The 12,873-nt window shown below is 60.2% G+C and overlaps 1 protein-coding gene across 7 annotated transcripts in view; it reads right to left on the bottom strand.

Moving 5' to 3' along the window:
- The window catches only part of FANCL (FA complementation group L), a 71,824-nt gene extending 69,872 nt beyond the window's left edge, over nt 1–1,952 (bottom strand). For 2 of the 7 annotated variants that reach the window (XM_068129329.2, XM_068100282.2), the window contains exon 1: nt 1,674–1,943. The gene's annotated coding sequence lies outside the window, so the exon portion shown is untranslated. Of the gene's footprint in view, nt 1–1,239; nt 1,535–1,673 lie in introns of those variants that run through there. The other 5 variants (XM_078769003.1, XM_078769001.1, XM_068100280.2 and 2 more) reach the window with 5 other exon arrangements.
- Nucleotides 1,953–12,873: the final 10,921 nt, after the last annotated feature.

Here is a 12,873-nt window from a genome sequence, read left to right as displayed (position 1 = left end):
GAAAAGATCCTGGAAGCTGAAGAGCGCTGAAATTGTACCAGTGATAATTGGGGCAACGGGAATAATAAAAAAGAACCTTACAGAGATCTTTAAAAACATCCCTGGGAACATTTCCACAAATGAAGTACAGTTGGAGTATGTATGGGGCTCAGTGACGATCCTGAAAAGATCCCTTGGAACAAAACTCTGAGAACAACACAATTTCACAACTTAGGCCATGAATCGCAAACCTTCAACGAAACGGGAGGTGGATACTTCGAGTCATGGGAGGATTCCGTTCCACCTTCTAAAACCCAAATTATGGAGATAACAACCAACGATACACACACACACACACACACACACACACACACACACACACACACACACACACACACACACACACACACACACACACACACACACCCCTACACACACACATCCCTCACACCTCTCACCCCTCACACTCACACATCATACACACCCCTCCCACTCACAACTCTCACTCACCCCTATATCTCACCTCTCACACACACACTCACCCCTCACACACACACTCACCCCTCACACACACACTCACCCCTCACACACACACACTCACCCCTCACACACACACACTCACCCCTCACACACACACACTCACCCCTCACACACACACACTCACCCCTCACACACACACTCACCCCTCACACACACACACTCACCCCTCACACACACACACTCACCCCTCACACACACACACTCACCCCTCACACACACACACCCCTCTCACACTCACACACACTCCTCACTCACACACACTACTCACTCACACACACACACACACACACACACACAAACACAAACACACACAAACACACTCACTTAATTAATTGTACAGTATCGGTTGTTCCTAAACTTAAATAATTTAAAGGATTGTTGTAAATGATGTTAATTTTACAACATCCCATATTCAACTTAATTGAAATTGTAAACCTCAAACATGGTTCCTCTACCTAAAGCAAGAACGTTAACCCGTAAGCAATTAACTAGTTTCCCGACTGCATGGATCATCAGCTGGGCACCGTTCTTCCTCGAGGTTTCGATCCTTTCAGCCCAATCCTTTCAACAAACACACACACACACCCCTCACTCACACACACACACACCCCTCACACACACACACACACACACACACACACACACACACACACACACACACACACACACACACACCCCTCACTTACACACACCTCTCTCACACACACACCTCTCACTCACCCCTCACACTTCTCACTCCGGGACGTTAACCGTTGGTCACATGTGACATGTTTGTGACTGGTTGACCACCATCAGAAACCAGAACTGACCCGTTATGTAAACTGAGGAAAATGCGAGACAAGTAAACAAAGGGAAGGGACAAGGGCAAGATAAGAGACGGTATAAGCTAAGGTCGTTGAGAAGAGGAAAGCAGGCTGTGAGGAGGTGTGCGTGAGGAAAAGAGGTTTGGCGGTATCCTCGGTTTCAGTTTATTTTTCGTACGATATATGTCGATGACCCTTGACCCGACGAAAACAAGGTACAACTACAAACAAAACGTATTTGTTTGCAGCAAAGTTAATTGTCAGTTCTCATCATCACAACATATGGAGTAGTTGCTTTAGTCAAAATGACAAAAAATTACATTAATAATAATATAAAATGTATTCACTCACGTTTAATATGAAACTAATTTTTCACATTAATTTCATTTTCTTCTTCGTCTTCAATGGAATAAGCACGACCGACTGCTCATTATGATTATGAAATAAGTTACGACACCACCTCTCATACGAGCGAGTTTTAAAAGGAATTAAGGAAGTCTTATTAAGATTACTTTCCCAACTTATAAAGACAAACGATGTTTTTCAAAGTTATATACGCGAGAAAGCTTAACCTCTTGCCCACAATCAAACTTCACATTTTACCTCAGCAATTGAAAGAGTGAAAGCGTTAACCAACAACCGAGCTAAATAAGTTTGTATATACACCCTATACGCCATATAGTTCAATAACACTAACAGGGACCTGGGGAACATCAGCACCAGGCAAAATGTGACTTCAGGACATCAACTCCCCCATTCTCACAAACCCCAAGTCATAAACCCCGCCAAGGCTTCAATCTCCTCCTCTCCCCAACTACACAACCCCCTTATCCCACCACAACTGCTCATATACATATACATATACACACACACACAACAAACAACACAACATGCATTTTAAGGCCATTTATACATGTGTGTATATATATATATATATATATATATATATATATATATATATATATATATATATATATATATATATATATGAAGGAGCTGCGCTCCAACGCGAGTCGAAAGAATTGACGCGACCAAAGACGGAATTCGTCCGAGTTGCTTTATTGAAACCAAACAGCTCAGGTATTCTCACAAGCCCGTTTTTCGGGCAACAATATATATACACATTTATGTCGGGAAGTTTGCCCGGCAAAAGCTATACCGGGCATGCCCGGGTATCAAGGGCGAGCCTTGGAAAGGCGAGTCTGGACCTGCCCGGGCGTGTTTGGCTGCGGCCTGGCAAGTCGAGGCTGGGCGTGCCCGGGCGCTCTGGGCGAGCACTGGAAAGGCGATAGCGGGCATGCCCAGACGCTCTGGGTGAGCCCTGGAAAGGCGATAGCGGGCATGCCCGGACGCTCTGGGCGAGCCCTGGAAAGGCGATAGCGGGCATGCCCGGACGCTCTGGGCGAGCCCTGGAAAGGCGAGAGCGGGCATGCCCGGGAAAGACGAGACCGGGCGTGCCCGGGAGGTTCGGGCGTGCCCGGGAACAGTGAGTCCGGGCATGCCCGGGAGAGGCGCGTCTGGCCGTGTTCTGGCCGGTGCAAGGCGATTATGTACATCCAGCGGTAACCGCCACACACGCCCCTCCAGAATCGACCTGCACCGGCAGGGTCAATTTAAGGGGGGTCCGGATGACCCGGCCGAAGCGACCCCTGGAGGGTCGTGGGGAGGGGTCTGACGTGGTGGTGGGTGGTCGAGCGGGGGGAACTGTGGACGGGGGGCGGCCTCGCCGCGGAGGAAGGGCCAACCGTGGTGGTTGGTCGACGTCCATGTGCGCCGGTTTGAGGCGGTCCACAGAAATCCGGTCCGGCCGGCCGCCGAAGTCGACGATGAAAGACTTGTCGCCCCGTCGCAGGACCCGGAAGGGCCCGTCGTACGGCGGCCGGAGTGGCCCCCGGTGCGCGTCATGACGCACAAAGACGTACTCCGCTGTGCGAAGCGCCAGGGGGACGTAGGACTGGGGGCCACCGTGGCGGGACGTCGGCACGGGGGCAAATCGTCGGGCGGCCTCCCGGAGGTCCGAGCGCTGGCGAGCGGCGGACCAGGGACTCGTAGCGTCAGGCACGAATTCGCCCGGGACGCGGAGTGGCTGGCCGTAGACGAGCTCGGCGGCGGACGCCTGGAGGTCTTCCTTGGGGGCCGTGCGAAGGCCCAAAAGGACCCACGGCAGCCGGTCGGCCCAACCGTCGTCCTGAAGGCCGGCCATGAGTGCGGCCTTCATGGAGCGGTGAAACCGCTCGCACAACCCATTGGCTTGGGGGTGGTAGGCCGTGGTGCGGTGCAGCGTGACCCCCAACGAACGGGCGACCGCGCCCCAAAGCTCAGACGTGAACTGTGGGCCGCGGTCGGACGAGATGTCCGCTGGTGCGCCGAAGCGCGCGACCCAGGTGGCGATGAACGCCTGCGCCACGTCGGCGGTGGTGGTGGAGGTGAGGGGCACGGCCTCCGGCCACCTGGTGGTCCTGTCCACCATGGTGAGCAGGTGGGTGAACCCCCGCGAGGGGGGCAGGGGACCCACCAGGTCCACGTGGACGTGGTCGAAACGCCGTTCAGGCACGGCGAAAGGTGCCAGCGGGGCCTGGGTGTGGCAGTGGACCTTGGCTCGCTGGCAGGCCGTGCAGGCGTTGGCCCAGTCGCGGATGTTTCGTCGAAGGCCGTGCCAGACGAAACGCGCCGACACCAGCTTCTGAGAAGCTTTCCGGCCCGGGTGAGAAAGGCCGTGGATGGAGGCGAAGATGCGGCGCTGCCAGGAAACGGGCACGATGGGGCGAGGCTGGCCCTGGGAGACGTCGCAGAGCAGGACGGTGCCCGCGAAGGGGATGTCGGCCAGGCGGAGGCCCGTGTCTGCCACGCGGAGTGCCTGCACCGAGGCGTCGGTGGTCTGGTCGGCCGCCATGAGCGTGAAGTCCACGCCGAGGTGGACCGCGTTTGCGCTGGCCCGCGAAAGGCAGTCGGCCACGGCGTTGTCTTTGCCGGCGACGTGCTGGATGTCCGTGGTGAACTCCGACACGGCGGAGAGGTGGCGCTGCTGGCGGGCCGACCACGGCTCCGTGACCTTAGCCATTGCGTAGACCAACGGCTTGTGGTCGACTAAAGCCGTGAACGGGCGGCCCTCCAGGAGGTGTCGGAAATGGCGAACGGCCAGGAATAGCCCGAGCAGCTCGCGGTCGAACGTGCTGTAGTTTAACTCGTTCGGCCGGAGTTGCCGGCTGAAAAAAGCGAGTGGCTGCCAAACCCCGTCCACCCATTGCTCATGGACGGCGCCCACCGCGTAGTTGGAGGCGGCCGTAGTGAGGGCGATGGGCGCGTTGAGCACCGGGTGAGCCAGCAGCGTTGCGTCGGCGAGGGCCCGTTTGGCACTGGCGAAGGCCGCGTCCGTGGCCGCGGACCAAACAATGTCATGCTTGGCCGGCTTGCCCCGGAGGGCCTCGTAAAGGGGCCGCATGAGCTGAGCAGCGCGGGGCACGAATCGGTGATAAAAATTCACCATGCCGAGGAACTCTTGGAGGGCCTTGATGGAACGGGGACGCGGGAACGTGGTGATGGCCTCGACCTTGGTCGGCAGCGGCACGGCCTCGGTCTTGGTGATGCGGTGGCCCAAAAAGTCAACGGTCGTCGCGCCGAAGTGGCATTTGACCGGGTTGACAATTAAGCCGTGCTCGCTGAGGCGACCGAACAGTGTTCGGAGGTGGAGGAGGTGCTCGGCACGGGACGTGCTGGCGACGAGGATGTCGTCCAGATAGACGAAAAGAAACGGCAGGTCGCGCAACACGCCGTCCATCAAGCGCTGGAACGCCTGGGCCGCGTTCTTGAGGCCAAACGGCATCCGCAAAAATTCGAACAGGCCGAACGGCGTGATGACGGCCGTCTTCGGGACGTCGGCCGCCCGGACAGGTACCTGGTGGTAGCCCCGTATCAGGTCAATTTTCGAAAAGATGACCCGTCCCGCCAAACGGGCGGAAAAGTCCTGAATATGCGGGATCGGGTACCTGTCGGGGGTGGTAGCGTCATTGAGACGGCGGTAGTCGCCACACGGGCGCCAGCCACCCCCCGGCTTTGGCACGATGTGCAGTGGCGAGGCCCACGCGCTATCGGAGCGCCGCACGATGCCGAGGTGCTCCAACGCGTCGAATTCGGCCTTTGCCACGGCGAGCTTGGCTGGGTCGAGGCGGCGGGAAAATGGTGTAGACCGGCGGGCCCGTGGTTGGTATGTGGTGCTCGATCCCATGCCGTACTGCGACGGCCGAAAACATCGGCCGCGTGAGGGCCGGGAACTCCATGAGCAGGCGAGCAAACTCGTTCGCCGCCGGGACGGCGCATGCCAGCTCGGTCGGCGCGGAGCTGCTCAATGTGCATACCAGGGAGCTGAAGGTCTCGGCGTGGACAAGGCGACGTCGTTTGACGTCGACCAGCAGCCCGTGCGCGCAGAGGAAGTCGGCGCCCAGCAAAGCCACGGGGACGCTGGCGGTAACAAAAGTCCATTGAAAGCGCTGGCTGCCGAAGCAGAGGGTGACGACGCGTGGGCCGAAAGTGCGTATGGCCGAGCCATTAGCAGCGACCAAAGAGGGGCCGCAAACTGCGTCCAGCCTGTCCTGCTCGGAGGCAGGTATGACGCTCAGTTGGGCGCCGGTGTCGCACAGGAAACGCCGTCCAGACGCTTTGTCCCGAATAAACAGCAAGTTGCCCGAGTGGCCGGCGCTCATGGCTGGGAATGAACGCCGGCCCGGCCGTTTCCCGACCTGCCGAAAGTGCACGGGGGCCGGCACGTCCGAGCCTTGTGTCCGAACCTGGCGTGGTAATAACACCACGCCCGGTCAGGTGGAGGCCCCGGCCGTCGTGTCGGAAGCGGGCGGTGCGGCGTGGCGGCCGCCAGTTGCACCGGCAGTTCGGCCTCCAACCGCGCAGGGCGCTCGGGCGTCGCCTCGGACGGCGGCGGGCTCCAGGTAACCGCGCCGATGTGCTGGCCCGCCGAGGAGATCTTATCGGCTTCCCTGGCGAGGGCGCGGGAATCCGTGATCAACGTGCCAGCCAGGGCGAGGCGTACCGGGTTAGGCAGCTGACGGAGGAACAGCTCCCGGAACAGGAATGCCGGAGAGTGCTCGCCGAGCAACGAGAGCATATAGTCCATGCGCTCGGACGGGCGCGTGTCGCCGAGCTCGGGCAGGTCAAGCAGGCGCCGTGCGCGTGCTGCCGGTGAGAGGGCGAAAGCGCCGAGGAGGAGCGTCTTCAGCGCGTCTTATTTGTCAGCAGCCGGCGGGTGCTGGAGGAGGCTCAAGGCGCGGGCCGCGGTGGCGGAACCGAGCGCCGCCACAACATGGTGGAAGCGGGTGTCGTCCGCGGTGATGCCTCGCAGGGCGAACTGGGAGTCCGCCTGGGCGAACTAAACAGCCGCGTGAGCCTCCCAGAAGGTAGGCAGTTTAAGCGTCACTGCCGTATCCATGTCGGTAGGTCACCAATGAAGGAGCTGTGCTCCAACGCGAGTCGAAAGAATTGACGCGACCAAAGACGGAATTCATCCGAGTTGCTTTATTGAAACCAAACAGCTCAGGTATTCTCACAAGCCCGTTTTTCGGGCAACAATATATATACACATTTATGTCGGGAAGTTTGCCCGGCAAAAGCTATACCGGGCATGCCCGGGTGTCAAGGGCGAGCCTTGGAAAGGCGAGTCTGGACCTGCCCGGGCGTGTTTGGCTGCGGCCTGGCAAGTCGAGGCTGGGCGTGCCCGGGCGCTCTGGGCGAGCACTGGAAAGGCGATAGCGGGCATGCCCGGACGCTCTGGGCGAGCCCTGGAAAGGCGATAGCGGGCATGCCCGGACGCCCTGGGCGAGCCCTGGAAAGGCGATAGCGGGCATGCCCGGGAAAGACGAGACCGGGCGTGCCCGGGAGGTTCGGGCGTGCCCGGGAACAGTGAGTCCGGGCATGCCCGGGAGAGGCGCGTCTGGCCGTGTTCTGGCCGGTGCAAGGCGATTATGTACATCCAGCGGTAACCGCTACATATATATATGTGTGTGTAGCGGCTACCGCTGGGTTTTCACAATCGCCTTGCACCTATCAAGGACGCGGAGCGATCACCATGCCGGGCTCGTCCAGGACGCCCGGGCAGGCTCGCCCTCAACTTGCCAGGCCGCAGCCAGGACGCTGGGCCACGCCCCCTCTCGCCTTTCCTGGGCAAACGCTCCGGGATAATATGTATATATATTGCTGCCCGATAAACGGGCTTTTCAGAGTGCCTGAGTGTTTGGTTTGATTAAAGCAACTCGGATGAATTCCAGCTTTTTGTCGCGTCCATTCTTCCGATCGACGTGGGAGCCCCAGCTCCTTCATTGGTGACCTACCGACATGGACACGGCAGTCGCCCTTAAACTGCCTACCTTCTGGGAGGCTCACGCGGCGGTTTGGTTCGCACAGGCAGATTCCCTGTTCGCCCTGCGAGGCATCACGGCCGACGACACCCGCTTCCACCATGTGGTAGCAGCGCTCGGTTCGGCCACCGCGGCCCGCGCCCTGAGCCTCCTCGAGAGCCCGCCAGCCGCTGACAAATACGGCGCGATTAAGAAGCTTCTCCTCGACGCTTTCGCCCTCCCATCGGCGGAACGCGCACGGCGCCTGCTCGACCTGCCCGAGCTCGGCGACACGCGCCCTTCCGAGCGAATGGACTACATGCTTTCACTGCTCGGCGAGCACTCTCCGGCATTCCTGTTCCGGGAGCTGTTCCTCTGTCAGCTGCCTAACCCGGTACGCCTCGCCCTGGCAAGCACGACGATCACAGATCCCCGGGCCCTTGCCAGAGAAGCTGACAAGATCTCCGCCGCAGGACAGCGCATCGCAGCGGCGACATGGGACCCACCGCCGTCCGACGCAACACCCATGGCGCCCGAGCACCCGGCACGGTCGACGACCGAACTGCCCACGCAATTGGCGGCCGCTACACCGAGCCGACCACCTCCAGCACGACGACCGGGGCCTCCACCTGACCAAGCGTGGTGTTACTATCATGCCAGGTCCGGACAGAAGGCCCGGACATGCCGACCCCCGTGCACCTTCGGCAGGCCGGGAAACGGCCGGGCCGGCGTTCATTACCAGCCATGAGCGCCGGCCACACGGGCAACTTACTGTTCATCACGGATAAAGCGTCCGGACGGCGCTTCCTGTGCGACACCGGCACCCAACTGAGCGTCATACCCGCCTCTGACCAGGACAGGCAATCCGCGGTTTGCGGCCCCTCCTTGGTTGCGGCCAATGGATCGACCATCCGCACCTTCGGCCCACGCAACGTCACCCTCTGCTTCGGCGGCCAATGCTTTGCTTGGACGTTTGTAACCGCAAACGTGCCCATGGCTCTGCTAGGCGCCGACTTCCTCTGCGCACACGGACTGCTGGTGGACGTCCAACGGCGTCGTTTAATCAACGCCGAAACCTTCAGCTCCCTGGTATGCACATTGAGCAGCTCCGCGCCGACCGAGCTGGCATGCGCCGTCCCGGCGGCGAACGAGTTTGCTCGCCTGCTCACGGAGTTCCCGGCCCTCACGCGGCCGATGTTTTCGGCCGTTGCAGTACGGCATGGGATCGAGCACCACATACCAACCACGGGCCCGCCGGTCTACACCAGGGCCCGCCGCCTCGACCCAGCCAAGCTCGCCGTGGCGAAGGCCGAATTCGACGTGTTGGAGCACCTCGGCATCGTGCGGCGCTCCGATAGCGCGTGGGCCTCGCCACTGCACATCGTGCCAAAGCCGGGGGGTGGATGGCGCCCGTGTGGCGACTACCGCCGTCTCAATGACGCTACCAGCCCCGACAGGTACCCGATCCTGCATATCCAAGACTTCTCCGCCCGTCTGGCGGGACGGGTCATTTTTTCGAAAATTGATCTCATACGGGGATATCACCAGGTACCTGTCAGTGCGGCCGACGTCCCTAAAACGGCAGTCATCACGCCGTTCGGCTTATTCGAATTCTTGCGGATGCCGTTTGGTCTCAAGAACGCGGCTCAGGCGTTCCAGCGCTTGATGGACAGCGTGCTGCGTGACCTGCCGTTCCTTTTCGTTTACCTGGACGACATCCTCGTCGCCAGCACGTCCCGGGCCAAGCACCTCCTCCACCTCCGAACACTGTTCGGGCGCCTCAGCGATCACGGCCTCATCGTCAACCCGGCCAAATGCCACTTCGGCACGACGGCCGTTGATTTTTTGGGCCACCACATCACCAAGAACGGGGCCGTGCCGCTGCCAACCAAGGTCGAGGCCATCACCACGTTCCCGCGTCCCCGCACCATAAAGGCCCTGCAGGAATTCCTGGGAATGGTGAATTTTTATCACCGCTTCGTGCCCCGCGCTGCTCAACTCATGCGGCCCCTCTACGAAGCCCTCCGGGGCAAGCCGGCCAAGCACGACATCGCCTGGTCCGCAGCAATGGATGCGGCCTTCCAAAGCTCAAAGCGGGCCCTCGCTGACGCAACACTGCTCGCTCACCCGGTGCTCAACGCTCCCATCGCCCTCACCACGGATGCCTCCGACTACGCGGTGGGCGCCGTACATGAGCAATGGGTGAACGGGGTTTGGCAGCCACTCGCTTTTTTCAGCCGGCAGCTCCGGCCGAACGAGCTCAAATACAGCACGTTTGACCGGGAGCTCCTCGGTCTACACCTGGCCATCCGCCATTTCCGCCACCTCCTGGAGGGCCGACCTTTCACGGCGTTCGTCGACCACAAGCCGTTGGTTTTCGCCATGGCCAAGGTCACGGAGCCGTGGTCGGCCCGCCAACAGCGCCACCTCTCCGCCGTGTCGGAGTTTACCACGGACATCCGGCACGTCGCCGGCAAAAACAACGCCGTGGCCGACTGTCTTTCACGGGCCAGCGCGAACGCGGTCCACCTGGGCGTGGACTTTGCGCTTATGGCGGCGGACCAAACCACCGACACCACGGTGCAAGCCCTCCGGGCGGCGGATACGGGCCTCCGCCTGGCCGACATCCCCTTCGCGGACACTGTCCTGCTCTGCGACGTCTCCCAAGGCCAGCCTCGCCCCATCGTGCCCGTCACCTGGCAACGCCGCATCTTCGCATCTTCGCCTCCCTCCACGGCCTTTCCCACCCGGGCCGGAAAGCTTCCCAGAAGCTGGTGTCGGCGCGATTCGTCTGGCACGGCCTTCGTCGGGACGTCCGCGATTGGACCAGCACCTGCTCGGCCTGCCAACGGGCCAAGGTCCACCGACACACCCAGGCCCCGCTGGCACCTTTCACCGTGCCCGAACGACGTTTCGACCACGTCAACGTGGATCTGGTGGGCCCCCTCCCCCCGTCACGGGGGTTCACACACCTGCTCACCATGGTGGACAGGACCACCAGGTGGCCGGAGGCCGTTCCCCTCGTCTCCACCACCACCGCCGACGTGGCGCAGGCTTTCATCGCCACCTGGGTCGCCCGCTTCGGCGCACCGGCGGACATCTCGTCAGACCGCAGACCACAGTTCACCTCCGAGCTGTGGGGCGCGGTCGCCCGCAACCTGGGGGTCAAGCTCCACCGTACTACGGCCTACCACCCCCAAGCAAACGGGTTGTGCGAGCGATTCCACCGCTCCATGAAGGCCGCGCTCATGGCCGGCCTTCAAGACGGCGGTTGGGCCGACCGGCTGCCGTGGGTCCTTTTGGGCCTCCGCACGGCCCCCAAGGAGGACCTCCAGGCATCCACCGCCGAGCTTGTCTATGGCCAGGCGCTACGCGTCCCGGGCGAATTCGTGCCCGACGCTACCAGTCTCTGGTCCGCAGCTCACCAGCGCTCGGACCTCCAGGAGGCCGCCCGACGGTTTGCCCCCGTGCCAACATCCCACCACGGTGACCCCCAGTCCTACGTCCCCCCAGCACTTCGCACAGCGGAGTATGTTTTTGTGCGTCACGACGCACATCGGGGGCCACTCCGGCCGCCGTACGACGGGCCCTTCCGGGTGCTGCGACGGGACGACAAGTCGTTCGTCATCGACATCGGCGGCAGGTCGGACCGGATTGCGGTGGACCGCCTCAAGCCGGCGCATGTGGACGTTGACCACCCACCACGGGTGGCCCTTCCGCCACGGCGAGGCCGCCCCCCGTCCACGGTGCCCCCCACTCGACCGCCCACCACCACACCGGACCCCCTCCCACGACCCGCCAGGGGTCGCTTCGGCCGGGTCATCAGGACCCCCCTCAAATTGACCCTGCCGGTGCAAGTCGATTCTGGGGGGACGTGTGTAGCGGCTACCGCTGGGTTTTCACAATCGCCTTGCACCTATCAAGGACGCGGAGCGATCACCATGCCGGGCTCGTCCAGGACGCCCGGGCAGGCCCGCGCTCAACTTGCCAGGCCTCGGTCGGGACGCCCGGGCATGCCCGGGCATGCCCGCGCAGGCTCGCCCTCAACTTGCCAGGCCGCAGCCAGGACGCTGGGCCACGCCCCCTCTCGCCTTTCCTGGGCAAACGCTCCGGGATAATATGTATATATATTGCTGCCCGATAAACGGGCTTTTCAGAGTGCCTGAGTGTTTGGTTTGATTAAAGCAACTCGGATGAATTCCAGCTTTTTGTCGCGTCCATTCTTCCGATCGACGTGGGACCCCAGCTCCTTCATATATATATATATATTGTTACGGACCGCGGATTAGATGGTATTTTGACCGAGCAGTGGTGTAACCGCGGCCGAACAGTTATTCCCCGACTAAAACCCGATTCAACCCAAACGTTGGCCGTATCGCGCCACCACTATTCAATCGGGAAAAGACTAAGACGACACGGATGTGAAGAAAAGGAAGACGAAGGCAAAGAAAGGTTTCAAATACAATTACTATTTATTTACTATTTACAGGCTCAAAATAACCAAGGAGAAGGAAAGATAATAAAATAATATACAGAAGCTTTTAGAGACACAGGGAAAATACTAGCTTATCTAACAGGCTTACTTACTACCCAGGACAGAACAAACAAAGACACTGACTCACGCGGGGAATTGCAGAGTGGATTGCTGGAAGGAGGTGTGTGGCTGGAGGGGGAGGACGGCACGGAGCTGCCTGGAGCTTGATCCCGCACGGGACGTCGGGCTGGACCTCGACGGCCGCTGATGCCACCGAGCCTGTCGTGTGCCTGGAGTCACGGGTCGGGGCTGCTTGTCTCAGTAAAAGCGCATCTGCTCTGACGACCCAGCTCTTTCTTTGGACTCAGTAAAAGCGCAACTCTCTGACGACCCAGCTCTTTCTTTGGACTCAGTAAAAGCGCAACTCTCTGACGACCCAGCTCTTTCTTTGGACTCAGTAAAAGCGCAACTCTCTGACGACCCAGCTCTTTCTTTGGACTCAGTAAAAGCGCAACTCTCTGACGACCCAGCTCTTGTCTCCTCCCTCCTTGTCTCAACTGCTGGACTTATCTCTCGTCTCCTCCCTTGGACTCAACTCCTTGGGGAACGCCGTGGGTTATATAGGCCCCGCCCCTCAACCTTTGTGAACCTCCCCGATCGCTCTTCCTCCGCCCTCTCTAGCCAAACCCCTTGTTCATGGTTGGTCGAGTGGGGCTGGCTCACTCCTCCCCTCTAT

This window comes from Myxine glutinosa, unplaced genomic scaffold (genome assembly GCF_964187855.1).
Source record: "Myxine glutinosa unplaced genomic scaffold, kmMyxGlut1.1 SCAFFOLD_860, whole genome shotgun sequence".
NCBI lineage: Eukaryota > Metazoa > Chordata > Myxini > Myxiniformes > Myxinidae > Myxine > Myxine glutinosa.
Note: the sequence above shows the minus strand (reverse complement) of the source record. Positions and strands in the feature narration are given on the sequence as shown.